Raw genomic sequence first — 14,719 nt, forward strand, 5'->3', positions numbered from 1 at the left:
TTATACCTGATATGTCTTTGGCCCCTTCTTAAGAAGATAGCATACACTGTTTAAGTTTGTCAGGGTTGCACCTGAAATTTGTGAGAAAGGATTGAAGAAAAAGAAGAAGGTAGGTTACAGAAAACGAATTCTCAGCATTTCATTCATAGCTTTCCATTTTTTATTACAACTCTATATATCCCTTAGGTTGTACAATTATTTATTGGCAGCTGTAATATTCCTTCTAACAAATTCTAACCGCCTCCTTGCCCAATCTTCTACCCGTGGATCATCCTTATATGCTGACCTCTCATCAGCCCAATTGTTGTGTTGTCTCAACTTGCCTCATCACTTGTACAGTGCCAGCGCCAGGTAAGTCATTCTTCCTCACTTCCCTTCGTCATAATTCAAAATCCCTAATTTCATGACCCTCAATCCCTAATTTTTCATCCAAGGCCATGACAAAGTTGTCCACATCAGGAACTCTTAAGCCAATTCTATCAGGAACTCTTAATTGGTAGACCGACTTTGAGAAGCTTAAGTTTGTACAGATATGGAGAAGCAATCTTTCTGTTGCAACTCTGATTGCTTGTTTAGAGCACTTAGAAACCGCTTTGCTTCTTTTTGTTGATTCATCCCCCCACTCCGACCAAAATCCACAAATCCATGCTCATCAACATACTTGTCGTACAGCGATTCTTTCATTATTTCCACTGCATCCTGCAAAATTAACCCACATTGAAATTTCTTTTTATGATCTTAATGTATTGGATCGGAACAAAACATTAATAACAGTAGCAGAATTAAATTATAAGCTAAATCCTCAAATTGAATATAGTACAAAGATGGAAATTATAATTTTATTGGTATGCAGATATAACCCTCCAAATACTAATACCCATGTTGAAAATATACTCATCTAACACTCTCAAGTAGGATAAAAGTTAAATCTATATAAGTTAATCGTTTAGCTTCATTTAGACAATAACAGCTGAGTGGGCATTATCAAGTTATCCTCTCTACCTGCCTAACCTAGAAACCAAGGAAAACTAAGCCTTACCTTAGCGTCTTGGGCTGTTATTTCTTCCCTCAACTCCACTTGTGCTCGAGCTTGTGCCAGTCTCACCAGACTCTCCAATTGTCTCGCTGTTATAGGTGTATCATCACCAGATGTACTGCGGTCTCTAAGTTGTAAGTAGAAATTTTGCAGGATTTCCGCAGCTGGTTTTTGACATTCTGATTGCCATAAAAGTAAAGAGATAATGATAAAAAAACAAAAACTGCTAAGTAAGGCAAATGAATGTTCAAGGCGGAGATCACTTCAAATCACCTGTGGAATACATAAGTTCTTGCATAAGCAATATATTTCCGAATAAGTGTATCAGGCAATGGGACAAAATCAGCATCCTTTTTAGGGTCAAGTCTTAGCCTAGAAACTAAAGAACCTTCTTTCACGCTCATACTTATTGTTTCAACAATTTGTGATGCTACATTTATAAACAGAAAGCGTTTCTTGTTAGATTCTCTTTCTAAACTGGACGACTAGCATGCATAAGCAACACATTTTTTTCATAACGATGATAGAAAAAAAGAAAAGAAAAAAGAAACCTTTAGCTATACGTGGCTTTTTCACTGCGGGTGATCTTTCTCCCTATCCGGCATGAAGCTGCAACATAGACACAAGGGTAAATGACATTTTTCTTTATAAAATCTTGGCTCAGGCTTATAAACCTATATACAACGTTGACAATAAGCTATTTGTTGTTACGAGGTACAAAAGTTGAAGGAAATATATATAACTTTACTCACAGGAATTCAACAATATAAAGGGTCCAGCCTAGATTACTTACCGACATTATGTGCTCCGAAAGTCGCTTGTCCAGCAGCTCATGAGGTTTATCAAGCAATATGAAAACCAAATCAAATCTAGAGAGCAAAGCTGCACTCATTTTCAAATTTTCATCGACTGTTTTCGCTCGGCTGCAGTTGGATATTGATTTCATTAATTATCAACAAATAATACCAGTAACATTACTTGAGAACAATAGCACAAAGTAAAACGAACAGAAAATGTACTAGTCTACAGAATAGACTATGTAAAGAAAGCTGACTCTTGATGAAGAATATAGCTGATAAGTAGATTTTGGCTATCCCAAGAAAAACTATCAGAATGTAAAAATAAAGGGAAAACACAATAATAGAATTCACAAAGTATTACTTATAGTGACCACCAACAGGATTTGCTGCTGCTAAGATAGATGTTCTAGCAGATAAACTTGCTACCAGTCCAGCTTTTGCAGCAGAAACGCACTGTTGTTCCATTGCTTCCAGTAAAGCCTGTTGCAATAGTGATGTAAGCAAAGCCCGGATACTTGGCGGTCAAATGAAAAATATAGTCAGGAGGGACCTGATGTTCAGCAGACATTTTATCAAACTCATCTATACAGCATAGTCCACCATCTGCAAGTACCATGGCTCCTGCAGCAAAATTTTTTGTTACAAGAATGAATATAAAATCTTATATTTCCGCTGTAAATCTGATGTAGATCAGTCCAATACTTTTCTGGTTCATGGGTCGAAAATACATTTGAATTGAGCTAGTTCATACCCATCAAACAACTAGGTTGATACATCGAAGAGAACAAAATAGCATGCATCAGCTTTCAAAGGAGAGAAAGAGTCAACTACCAGCCTTGAAAGCATAGTCACTTGTCATAGTGTCCTTCACTACAGCTACAGTCAGACCAGCATTGGTAGTTGCATTGTCACAAACATATTTTCTGCGTGGGGAAACAGCAGCTGCTGCTTGCAATAATTGACTCTTCCCCGGACCTGGATCGCCTGGTAAAGTAGTAGTAATTGTTAAGAATCAACCTATAGTGTTTACCTGCAGAAATTTTAAAGGATGATCCGACTGATTACTGGATGATAATCTGACTATAAAAGAAACAGATAAAAAATAATCATACCAACAACAATGACATGGATGTCTCCTCAGACTGGAACCTTATTCCGATCCATGGAATGTTTCCGTACACCACCAAACAATGACAAAGTTATTCCAGCAGTTGATAAAGCCAATATATTCACATAAATGCAAGATCACATAATTAATAGAGAAATACTTAACCATGTCTGTCCATGTGTCACACTAATTGTGATACTTGGCATGGGGTTTATATAAAGCAAATTTACCGATACAATCATATACATCGGGTTGGTGGCATGGTAGTCTTTTAGTGGGGGGATGTAGGTGCCACAAAATGACAACATCAAGTAAGTTCCCTCCTTCAAATTCAAGGTTTACCTTTAACAAGCTCGTGTCCATAGATGGATGGACATATGGATTGAAGTATTTGGCGAAAGACATCTAAACTTGCTCTTCTCGAAACTTCACAATAAATTCCAAATCCCTTGGAGAGAAAGAGAACAAATCTACTAGCTCTGTTGGTCTAGTATCACTGTTTGAATCTTCCAAATCTTCAGTCAAAGATAGCGACTTGGAATTTTTCACAGAAATTGCTTCTATGTATAGGTAGTAAATGTTAGATTTGTCTAGAAATTAAGTTGACAAGTTGGAAATTTCATCTTGGTTGGTGGCCAACTTATTGGAAATTTCATCTTGGTTGGTGGCCAAACTTTGAACATGTGAATTTCATATTTGGTGGCTAACTTGTACACATTGGAAAATTCTTTGGTAGGTGGCCAAACTTTGAACATATTGTTCTTGAAACTCAACTATAAATAGGCCTAAGTATTTCCATTAGAAATCATCCCAAAAACAAGTTCTCTCTTCCTCTTGTATTCTTCATTCTCCCACTTTGGGAATTCCAAAGAATTCCATTTGTTGTAATATTGGCGATATAGTGAAGTTATCATCCGGTGTGGTGCCCGAGGAGTAGACGATATTCTCGTCGAATCTCGTAAATTTGGTGTGTTCTCTCATTTATTGTTTTTTATTCGGTTCTTTTCCATTGTGTTTCAATATTCAATAGTTTGACAGGTTTATCAGCTGTGCAACCTTTGGTGGTTTTAATCTTGACATTTTAGGTCAATTTTAAAACTACATTCGTGTGGGAAATAACCCGTTTTCCCCAACAATTGGTATCAGAGCTTCGGTTGAGGTTATCCTGGTGGTTCCGTTGCTGAAAATATATAGTTCGTGATATTGAATATTGTTCGTTAGAATTAAAATGCCAAAATACGGATCAGTTAAGACATCAAGCTCTTCATCTGGACCGGTGAGGAGGGTGATGTCAAATGCAAATTTCTCGGTGGAGTTGTTCGATGGATCCGGTCATTTTGGCATGTGGCAAGGCGAGGTGTTAGACGCTTTATTCCAACAAGGTCTAGACATCGCCATTGACGAAGAAAAACCCGAATATATGGAGGAGAAAGAATGGGGAACAATCAATAGTTTGGCGTGCAGCACGATTCGATCTTGTCTTTCCAAGGAGTAGAAGTATGGTTACAAGAACGAGACTTCTGCAAGTAAGATGTGGAAAGCTTTGGAGGAAAAATTCCTGAAGAAAAGCTCTCAGAATAGTCTCCACATGAAGAAAAGATTGTTCAGATTTGATTATCAACCAGACACCAGTATGAATGAACACATCACTGCGTTCAATGAGCTAGTGGAAGACTTATTGGGCATGGATGAAACCTTCAAAGATGAAGATTTGGCTTTGATGTTGTTGTCATCTCTTCCAGATGAATTTGAGCACCTTGAGACAACGTTACTTCATGGTAAGGATAATGTTACCCTTAAAGATGTAACTACTGCTTTGTATAGTTATGAACTCAGGAAGAAAACCAAGAAGGAGAGAAGGTACGAAGCAGCAGAGGCCATGGTGGCAAGAGGTCGCTCGAAAAGTCAAAAGCCAAACTGGAGAGGGAGATCAAAGTCGAAGTCCAGACTGGGAAAAGATGAATGTGCCTTTTGTCATGAGAAAGGCCATTGGAAGAAATATTGTCCGAAGCTGAAGAAGAAAGGAAAAGCTGCTCCAGATGCATGTGTTGCAGAGCATGATGCACATGACTCTGACATATCATTGGTTGATTCATCAACCATTCCGATGAGTGGATATTAGATTCGGGTTGCACCTATCATATGTCCCCTAATCGGGAGTGGTTCTCCGATATAGTGGAACTAAATGCAGGAGTTGTTTATATGGGCAATGACAATGCCTGTAAAACTGTTGGGATAGGTTTAATTCGATTGAAGAATCAAGATGGATCAACCAGAGTTCTGACGGATGTCCGATATGTGCCCAGTTTGAAGAAAAATCTCATCTCGTTGGGAGCCTTAGAATCCAAAGGCTCAGTAGTCACTATGAGAGATGGAGTTTTAAAAGTCACATATGGCGCACTTGTGATGATGAAGGGCATCAAGAAAAATAATTTGTATTACTACCAAGGTAGTACAATTATTGGAGCAGTTGCAGCAGCTTCCGGAGGTGATGATTTAGACGCAACCCAGTTGTGGCATATGCGGTTGGGACATGCTGGAGAGAAATCCTTGCAAATTCTGGCAAAGAAAGGATTGTTGAAAGGTGCAAAGGCTTGCAAATTAAACTTTTACGAGCATTGTGTTCTGGGAAAGCATAAGAGAGTGAAGTTTGGCACCACTATACATAATACAAAAGGTATTGTAGATTATATTCACTCATATGTATGGGGTCCTTCAAAGACATCGTCTTTGGGAGGGAACCATTATTTTGTAACTTTTGTAGATGACTTTTCCAGAAGAGTTTGGGTGTATCTGATGAAGTCTAAAGATGAAGTGCTTCAAATTTTCCTGAAATGGAAAAATATGATCGAGAACCAGACTGGTAGAAAGATCAAACGTCTTAGGACGGACAATGGAGGGGAATATAAAAGTGACCCATTCTTTGACGTTTGCCATGAGTATGGTATTCTTCGACACTTCACTGTTAGACATACACCACAACAGAATGGGGTGGCAGAGCGTATGAATCGAACACTATTAGAGAAAGTTCGATGTATGTTGTCTAATGCTGGGTTAGGCAAGGCATTTTGGGCTGAGGCTGTGACATATGTTGGCCATCTCATTAATCGTCTGCCGTCATCAGCGATAGGAGGAAAAACACCATTGGAGGTATGGTCTGGAAAACCTGCTACTGATTATGATTCCTTACATGTATTTGGATCCACTGCTTATTATCATGTGAAGGAATCCAAGCTTGATCCGAGAGAAAAGAAGGCTCTCTTTATAGGAATCACCCATGGAGTGAAGGGATTCCGCCTTTGGTGTTTAGACACCAAGAAGATAATTTGTAGTAGAGATGTTACCTTTGATGAATCTGCCCTAGTAAAGAAGGTAACAAGTGAAGCTGTCCAGACAAGTAGTACTCTGCAGCAGGTGGAGCATACTCCAAAACATGTGGAGTTTCAGCAGATGATGATCCCAGAAGTTGATGCAGCTGATTCTTCAACTCCAATAGAAGAATCAGAAGATGAAGAGGTTTAAACCCAAGAACCATTGGAGACACCAGAAACACTTGCAGTTACAAGGCCAAGGAGAGAAATTCGTAGACCTGCTCGATTTGTTGATATGGTGGCCTATGCTCTTCCAGTTGTTGATGATGATATCCCTATCACTTACCAAGAAGCAATACAAAGCTTGGAAAGTGATAAGTGGAAAAGTTTCATGGATGAAGAAATGCAATCTCTCCAAAAGAACGGCACTTGGAAACTGGCACAATTACCGAAAGGTAAAAGAGCCATTAGATGCAAGTGGGTATTTGTAAAGAAAGATGGATCTCATAACAAGAAAGATGTTCGCTACAAGGCACGGTTGGTAGCTAAAGGCTACGCTCAAAAGGAGGGAATCGACTACAATGAAGTATTTTCCCCTGTTGTGAAGCATTCCTCCATTAGAATATTGTTGGCCTTGGTAGCACAGTTAAATTTGGAGCTAGCTCAACTTGATGTAAAGACGGCTTTCTTGCACGGTGATTTAGAAGAGGAGATCTATATGACAAAGCCAGAAGGATACAAAGATGGTGGTTGTGAGAAATGGGTTTGTAAGCTGAACAAATCGCTATATGGATTGAAGCAATCTCCGAGGCAGTGGTACAAGGGATTTGATAGCTTTATGAGGAGGCAAAAGTATACTAGAAGCAAATATGATCATTGTGTGTATTTGCAAAAGCTCAAATATGGATCTTTCATTTATCTTCTCTTGTACGTTGACGATATGTTGATCGCTTCGAAGAGTCAAAAAGAGATAGACAAATTAAAGGCTCAGTTGAATCAAGAGTTTGAGATGAAAGATCTAGGTGAGGCCAAGAAGATTCTTGGTATGGAGATAAGCAGAGATAGACAGAGAGGAAAGCTTTGTTTAACACAGAAGCAGTATCTGAGAAAGGTATTACAATGTTTTGGCATGAATAAAAATACCAAACATGTAAGTATCCCATTGGCTTCTCATTTGAAACTTAGTTCTCAATTATCTCCTAAAACTAAAGAAGAACGAGTGTATATGGCAAAAGTTCCATATGCTAATGCAGTTGGGAGCTTGATGTATGCAATGGTGTGTACGCGTCCTGACATTTCCCAAGCAGTTGGAGTTGTGAGCAGGTACATGCATGATCCTGGAGAAGGACATTGGCAAGCTGTGAAATGGATTCTACGGTATCTCCAACAAACCGTGGATATTGGTTTAGTTTTTGAACAGGATGAAGCACTTGGTCAGTGCATGGTTGGATATGTTGATTCCAATTATGCTGGTGATTTGGATAAGCGTCGATCAACTACTGGGTATTTGTTTACTCTTGCTAAAGCCCCAGTAAGTTGGAAGTCTACATTGCAATCTACGGTGGCCTTGTATACTACAGAGGCAGAATACATGGCAGTTTCAGAGGCTGTAAAGGAAGAAATTTGGCTTAAAGGGTTGATGGAAGACTTGGGAGTTGTTCAAAGTCACATTAGTCTCTATTGTGACAGTCAGAGTGCTATTCACTTAGCGAAAAATCAAGTCTACCATTCAAGGACTAAGCATATCAACGTGAGGTATCACTTTGTGCGGGAGATCTTTGAAGAAGGAAATATTTTACTTCAGAAAATTGTGACATCAGAAAATCCTGCAGATATGATGACCAAGGTGGTAACAGTAATCAAGTTCAATCATTGTTTGAACTTGATTAACATCCTGAAAGTATGAACACCTTCGGGTGTGTGGCGCTTGTGAGCGAAATTAGAGGCACTACAAATTTGGGGAGTTGAAGAAGTTGAGTAGGCTTGGTAATTTCAGGCCAAGGTGGAGATTTGTTAGATTTGTCTAGAAATTAAGTTGACAAGTTGGAAATTTCATCTTGGTTGGTGGCCAACTTATTGGAAATTTCATCTTGGTTGGTGGCCAAACTTTGAACATGTGAATTTCATATTTGGTGGCTAACTTGTACACATTGGAAAATTCTTTGGTAGGTGGCCAAACTTTGAATATATTGTTCTTAAAACTCAACTATAAATAGGCCTAAGTATTTCCATTAGAAATCATCCCAAAAACAAGTTCTCTCTTCCTCTTGTATTCTTCATTCTCCCACTTTGGGAATTCCAAAGAATTCCATTTGTTGTAATATTGACGATATAGTGAAGTTATCATCCGGTGTGGTGCCCGAGGAGTAGACGATATTCTCGTCGAACCTCGTAAATTTGGTGTGTTCTCTCATTTATTGTTTTTTATTCGGTTCTTTTCCATTGTGTTTCAATATTCAATAGTTTGACAGGTTTATCCGCTGTGCAACCTTTGGTGGTTTTAATCTTGACATTTCAGGTCAATTTTAAAACTACGTTCGTGTGGGAAATAACCCGTTTTCCCCAACAGTAAAATCCTTGATTTCTGCCTTTGGATTTTCCTGAAAAGAATCAAAGTTTTTCCCCAAACTATATTACTTGTAGAAAACTGGTAGGTGTAAGCAAGTCTTTGATTCATTCCATCTCAATGTACTGATGTCCCTTTATGTCCTCAAATCACAATCTCAACATTCGTAAAATTCCAAGTTTATATATAATGGCAATAACTAGAAGGTACATTATTAGCATTGCCTCTTCCAATGAGATATTGTTTGTAAAGCTATTTCAAATTCCATGATAAACTAGTTATAAGGGAATTTATTTATGTACCTCATCCAATATCCATGTAATTGTTGATAACTCTTATAATTCCAGTGACTGTTACTACATCTCCAGGGTTGCACACATCAACAAGATCTTCAGTCAATTCACATTCTACTGTTCGAGGTACACGACCTTCTTCATGATCCTCGGACTTCAGTAGCTCCTGTAACCTGGAATTTGTGTAAAGTGTAAACAATAAAGGTGAGAAGCCAGTTATTTTTTTAATATGATGGACGGTTATTTAGAAGTGCGGCTATACAATTGTGCATGGAGTTGCTATGAAACACTGTAACATCTTGCATCAAGTTATTTACCTTATCTTCTGAAAATCTATTGCTTAAGCTGAGGATCGAATTGGTTTGAAAGTCTTACTCTTGCAGCCATGTAAAGTACATGCCGATGGTGGTGAAAATTTTCCATCAGGAAATGAACGAGGAATCTCAGTCGTACATTTTTCACAGGAGAAAGTCATTTTAATTACAAGAGGCTTGACACTGCTAGCCTTTACCACTGCACCACGCACAGATACCAGTTTGTCTGCATATATAATCAAATAGCTATCATTTATAGAACAATAACTAGATAAGTACAACTATAAGTTGAAATCAAAGGGTACCAATATATTCTGTCTTTAAGTTCTTCAAAACAATCATGGATTCAGGGTAGTTGTGCAGACGGATATTAATCTTCATTCCTTCCTCCAATTAGAAATCCGGACTGTTCAATAAAACCTGCTCCCAACATATTTCCTCGGTTAAAACAAATTTAAATAAATTTTAAAGTTATTTCTTTCCATCATTTGTTCATACCTGGTGAATAGCAGCACTCATGGTGGAAAGAGCTATTTTAGGTTTATCCTCCAATTTTACGTAAAATTCCTCAATATCACATGATTTTCGAAATTGTTGGTAATCAAGAGATAAAGAAACGGAAATACAATCTTCCTTTACCTGTTCATGATAAAACCGCAAAGCTTGTAGCTATAAATCGGCGTTGCAGCTACTCATTAATCGGATTTAGAATTTAAAATATCAAGAAAAAACCTTAGCAGCTGTAAAATTGCTGATATGAGGAAATAAAACCAAGAATTTAGTCTACAACTAGCAGGCCTAAGATGCCAAAACAACTAGAATCAAATACACCAATGTATCAAAGTCTCCATGAGAAGATTTACCGATCTTTTCGTTTTGAGAAGATTTAGCCAAAATTTGTATATAACCCCTTAAACACAAGACGAATCCATGACAAGAAACAAATCCGTGCATTAGCCTAAACACAAATACCCATCAACAATTCACAGTAAAGCATCCAAAATCAACTCAAAACGAAAAGATCGGTAAATCTTCTCATGGAGACTTTGGTATATTGGTGTATTTGATTCTAGTTGTTTTGGAATCTTAGGAGTTAGGCCTGCTAGTTATAGAATTGAAAATAGAAAAGAAGAAGAAAAAAACTATACGACAGAGATGAAAGTTCCACCAATTTAGCCAAACCTGAAGCCTTAAAACCTTCGGAATTCTATAATTCTTCAACTCAACCATTTCTAGTGTGGGTGTCAACGTGGAACATATGCAGAGCCATTTGGAATGTATACTTATGGATGGTCGAGATTTCATAATTTTATACAATTAATTATTGGAGATGTCAGTTCACAATGTTGATGATATAGAAAAAAGTATCTTCCCCCCCTCTAGTTTGGTTTAAATTGCTTTATCTTTTTCTTGGTTGTGTGGTTGTTTGTTTCCTTGTGTTACTTGATCATTTGTTAATCCTTTTATTTGACTTACATGCTAAGTTTAAAAGGTTGCTTTCTTACATTGCAGGATTCACCTGTAATAAAAATTGCCGATATGAGGTAATAAAAATTGCCGATATGAGGTAATAAAAATTGCCGATATGAGGTAATAAAAATTGTGTTAAATGACCCCTAATGATTTTCATGAGCTTTAATAATCATCTTAGGACTAATGTTAGTGTTTGAGATGAATTTGGTTGGTGATTTTTGAGTAACATATGGTATTTTTGGGTTTGAGTATCTATACTAGATAAATTGATATCGATATTAGACTTTCGTAGGACAAAATCTAGGTATTTATATGGGGATATTGATACCTTGTTTATAGAGTATTGATATTGTTCCTATGGTATCAAGTAGGGATGGGCATGGGACCCGAACCCGACTGATTCCGATCCGATCTGATCGGATTTTTTAAAAAAATTTCGGGTTCGGGTTGGGTTTTTTTTAAATGTGATGTTCAGGTCAGGTTTAGGGTTAAGAATACTCAACCCAAAAAAATAATTTTATCTTATATTTTGGAATAATTACAATAATACCCATCTATATATTTTTTTTCCAATTAAGTCACTGTTTTTATTGAATAAAAATAATTTATTATTATTATTTCGGGTCGGGTCGGGTCGTATTTTTAAGTTATATATCGGGTCAGATTCGGGTCGGGTGAAATCTTGTTTTGGTTGGGTCGGATTGGGTCTCGGGTGGAGGATTCCTTGTTCTCGGATTGGGTCGAGTGGACCAAAAACCCAACCCGACCCGACCCATGCCCATCCATAGTGTCAAGGCTTAGATTGGTATTGAAACTTATGGGAAGTATCAATACTAATGAGTTAGTATCGATACCCATGTATCAATATTAATACCATCAATGAATTTTGGTTAGTGGACAGTTCAATTGTTGAATAAGGTTTGAGGTTGAGGAGTCTAATAACAGTAGAGATTGATTAGTAAGCTTAAAAGTGGAAACTTGTTAATGAAGCATGAAAATATGTAAAGAATAATGATATTTGAATCATAAGCATAAGATAATTATGATGAGAGATTTCACGAAATTTAGTTATTATTTGACACTCAACAAATGACCAGGACACTTGAGTTATTTGTGTACGAAGATCGTATATTATATTGATGGGTTATCCTGATATCTTCAGAGGGTGCTTTGATAGTTAAAGTTTTCTATTCCGATCTTAATCAGATATACGTTCTTAATATATGTGTGACCCAAGTCTCACCGAGTTATTTGGCCAATGAGGGAGAGTTGGATGTACGTTACTAATGTGAGAGTGACACGAATCACATCTAAAGTACATTTGTTAGTAGGTTAGATGAGTGTGAGCATCATATGTTATAATGACCCCATACTATACTATGAGGTTTGTTTGTGTGGTTATGGGTGTTTCTCTGAGCTAAGTGACATCGAGTCGGATCCTTAGTGATTTACATGTGTGTTGTGGTTATGTACTAAGTAGTTGGTATTATTTCTCTAAGTATACTTGTAAGCATGTTTATGTTATAAATGCATGTAGTATAACAAAGTTATTTGCGTGATACTAAACTTGTTAGTTCAACATTCGACATGCATTTTCGTTCACTTGTACCTAAGAGCAATTCGAGGAATATCATCGCCAAGTCAGATTTCTAGCTGTTGATCTTGTAAAACACGTTTTCGGTTTATGTAGAGGGTATGTATATCATGGATCTTATGTTGTATTCCAATCATAACTCGATTTTATAAACTTATAATCAATACTCAGTTTATAATATTTTGTACGTTTAAATTATACTTATTTTTTTAAAATTTTATTGGTTATACCTTTATGATTTGATAAAATGTCTTTAAAAAAGTATAATAATTTACTTCAGTGATTTCGCGTGACACTATGATCTATTAGATTTGGATCAAGTCAAATTAGAAACTTATAGTTAGACATAAATAAACACCCAAATCAAGCCAAAATATATTTTGGGGTCATGGTTTCACAAACTCAAAAGTTGTATAATCATAAACCAATCTAATTTATAATGACCATAATCCAATCAACGTGAAATCAAGATATACAATTCACTTCCTCCTTCTCCACTTTCTCATCGTTGGGAATTGAAAGAAAATACTTCATCATCGAGAAATCAAAGAGCCTTCAAAATTAAGGGTTTTTTCTCTCACAAAAGTAATAAAATTTTAGGATCATTTCATAATGACTTAGATAACAAATTAGTACCTAAAGTATATCATCTTTTTCATTTAAGTAGCTAAAGCATTTTTTGGTTAAAATAACTATTTAAAGTTATATTTTTGGTCAACATATGTACCTAAAGTATTTTTTGGTCAAAATAGGGACCTAAAGTATTTAATTTTTTCATCCAAGTACCTAAAGTATTATTTAATTAAAGTCACATGTCAACTTTTTTAGATGAAAAAGTTTGAATAGTTTAGGTACCTATTTTGATATAAAATACTTTATGTACCTATTTTGAATAAAAATATAACTTTAGGTATTTATTTTGACCAAAAAATACTTTAGGTACTCAAATAAAAAATGGAGTATACTTTAGGTACTTAATTGTGATGTAAACCTTTCATAATTTTCAAAGAAAAATGTCCAATCAAAATAAAGGTCAATATTTAAGGGTAGAGTGATCAAAATAAAAGTAAATTAAAAGTATAATGACTAAATAAAAACTTTTAAACTTTAGTGATCAAAGTAAGAGTAAAAAAAAGTTGATTGATGAAATTTGTAATTTACCCTAATCAATTATGATTGTAATTCTAATATTTTATATTGGATGGGACTAGATCCAACTGTCCAAATAATCCGATGAGCACACACATGAGTACCTGCTCCAGTGAACATACACCCGAGTTAAATGGACGCTCATTCCTTGTATTATTCTCTTCACTAATTTAAATTTGAACCGCTTCTTCTCCCAAAATTCAAAATCTTTCACTTTTCCTTTATTTGTTTCCGTGTCCGTCAGTCGTCTTGCTTTTCAATCCTCCATCTTTGTTCAATTCACTAAACTGATTAAGCTCTGTTTCTAATCTCTCTCTGCAAATGCTTGATTCTGAGAAGCAAAGCGATCTCAATATCAAAGAGCTAAGCATCATCGATGTTTCCTCCGAAGACCATTGCCTCATCAATTCGCCTCTCTGCGATCCGATGATTTCTCAATCATCAGGTTTGCATGGAATTTAATCAACTCTTCTGGGTTTTTCTTTTCACTGTTACAAATAGCTATATTTGCTTGATTTGAGTATCTTTTAATTTAAAGCTTCTTTGAGTTTTGTTTACAGAAAAAAAGTACCTTATGCTAATCATGTTTTAAATTTATGTAAAATGTTTTCGGCCGAGTTATTAGTTATTATCAGTAATTGGCTAAAAGAAGCAGCAGTAGATGTTAAGCTATTTTTTCTATCTTCTGGAAGCATTTTCTCGTTACATTTACCTTGGTCTTTCGGATTTTGGGAAGAAATTTCTTATTAACATTAGATAATTCGGGCTTCTTTTTGAAAAGTCTATTTTTTATTTTGATCTTCTTTTTGGTGCCAAAGTTGAAGATTAATCTTATTTTGCAATTTTTTTTTGGCTTTTGTATTGTACAGGGAAGGGAAGGGAAGTGAAACCAAAACTGTTAGGTGACGTTTGGTTCGCTAGAATGTTTCTGAAAGAATTATAATCTGTGAAGAAATTAGAATCTGTCAGGAAATAGAATCAAATTTTATATTCTGTTTGGTTGGCAGAAAATTGAATTGGAATCCAATTATATATTCTGTTTGGTTCGTAGACATGTCAGATGAATTTGATTTCA

At 36.2% G+C, this 14,719-nt stretch overlaps 1 pseudogene; it reads right to left on the reverse strand.

The window, feature by feature from the left end:
• Positions 1 to 379: 379 nt before the first annotated feature.
• On the reverse strand, positions 380 to 10,658 carry LOC120126200 (annotated as a pseudogene).
• Between the last annotated feature and the right edge of the window lie 4,061 nt (positions 10,659 to 14,719).

The sequence above is a fragment of the Hibiscus syriacus genome, unplaced genomic scaffold (assembly GCF_006381635.1).
Source record: "Hibiscus syriacus cultivar Baekdansim isolate YM2019G1 unplaced genomic scaffold, ASM638163v2 tig00110450_pilon, whole genome shotgun sequence".
Classification (NCBI taxonomy): domain Eukaryota; kingdom Viridiplantae; phylum Streptophyta; class Magnoliopsida; order Malvales; family Malvaceae; genus Hibiscus; species Hibiscus syriacus.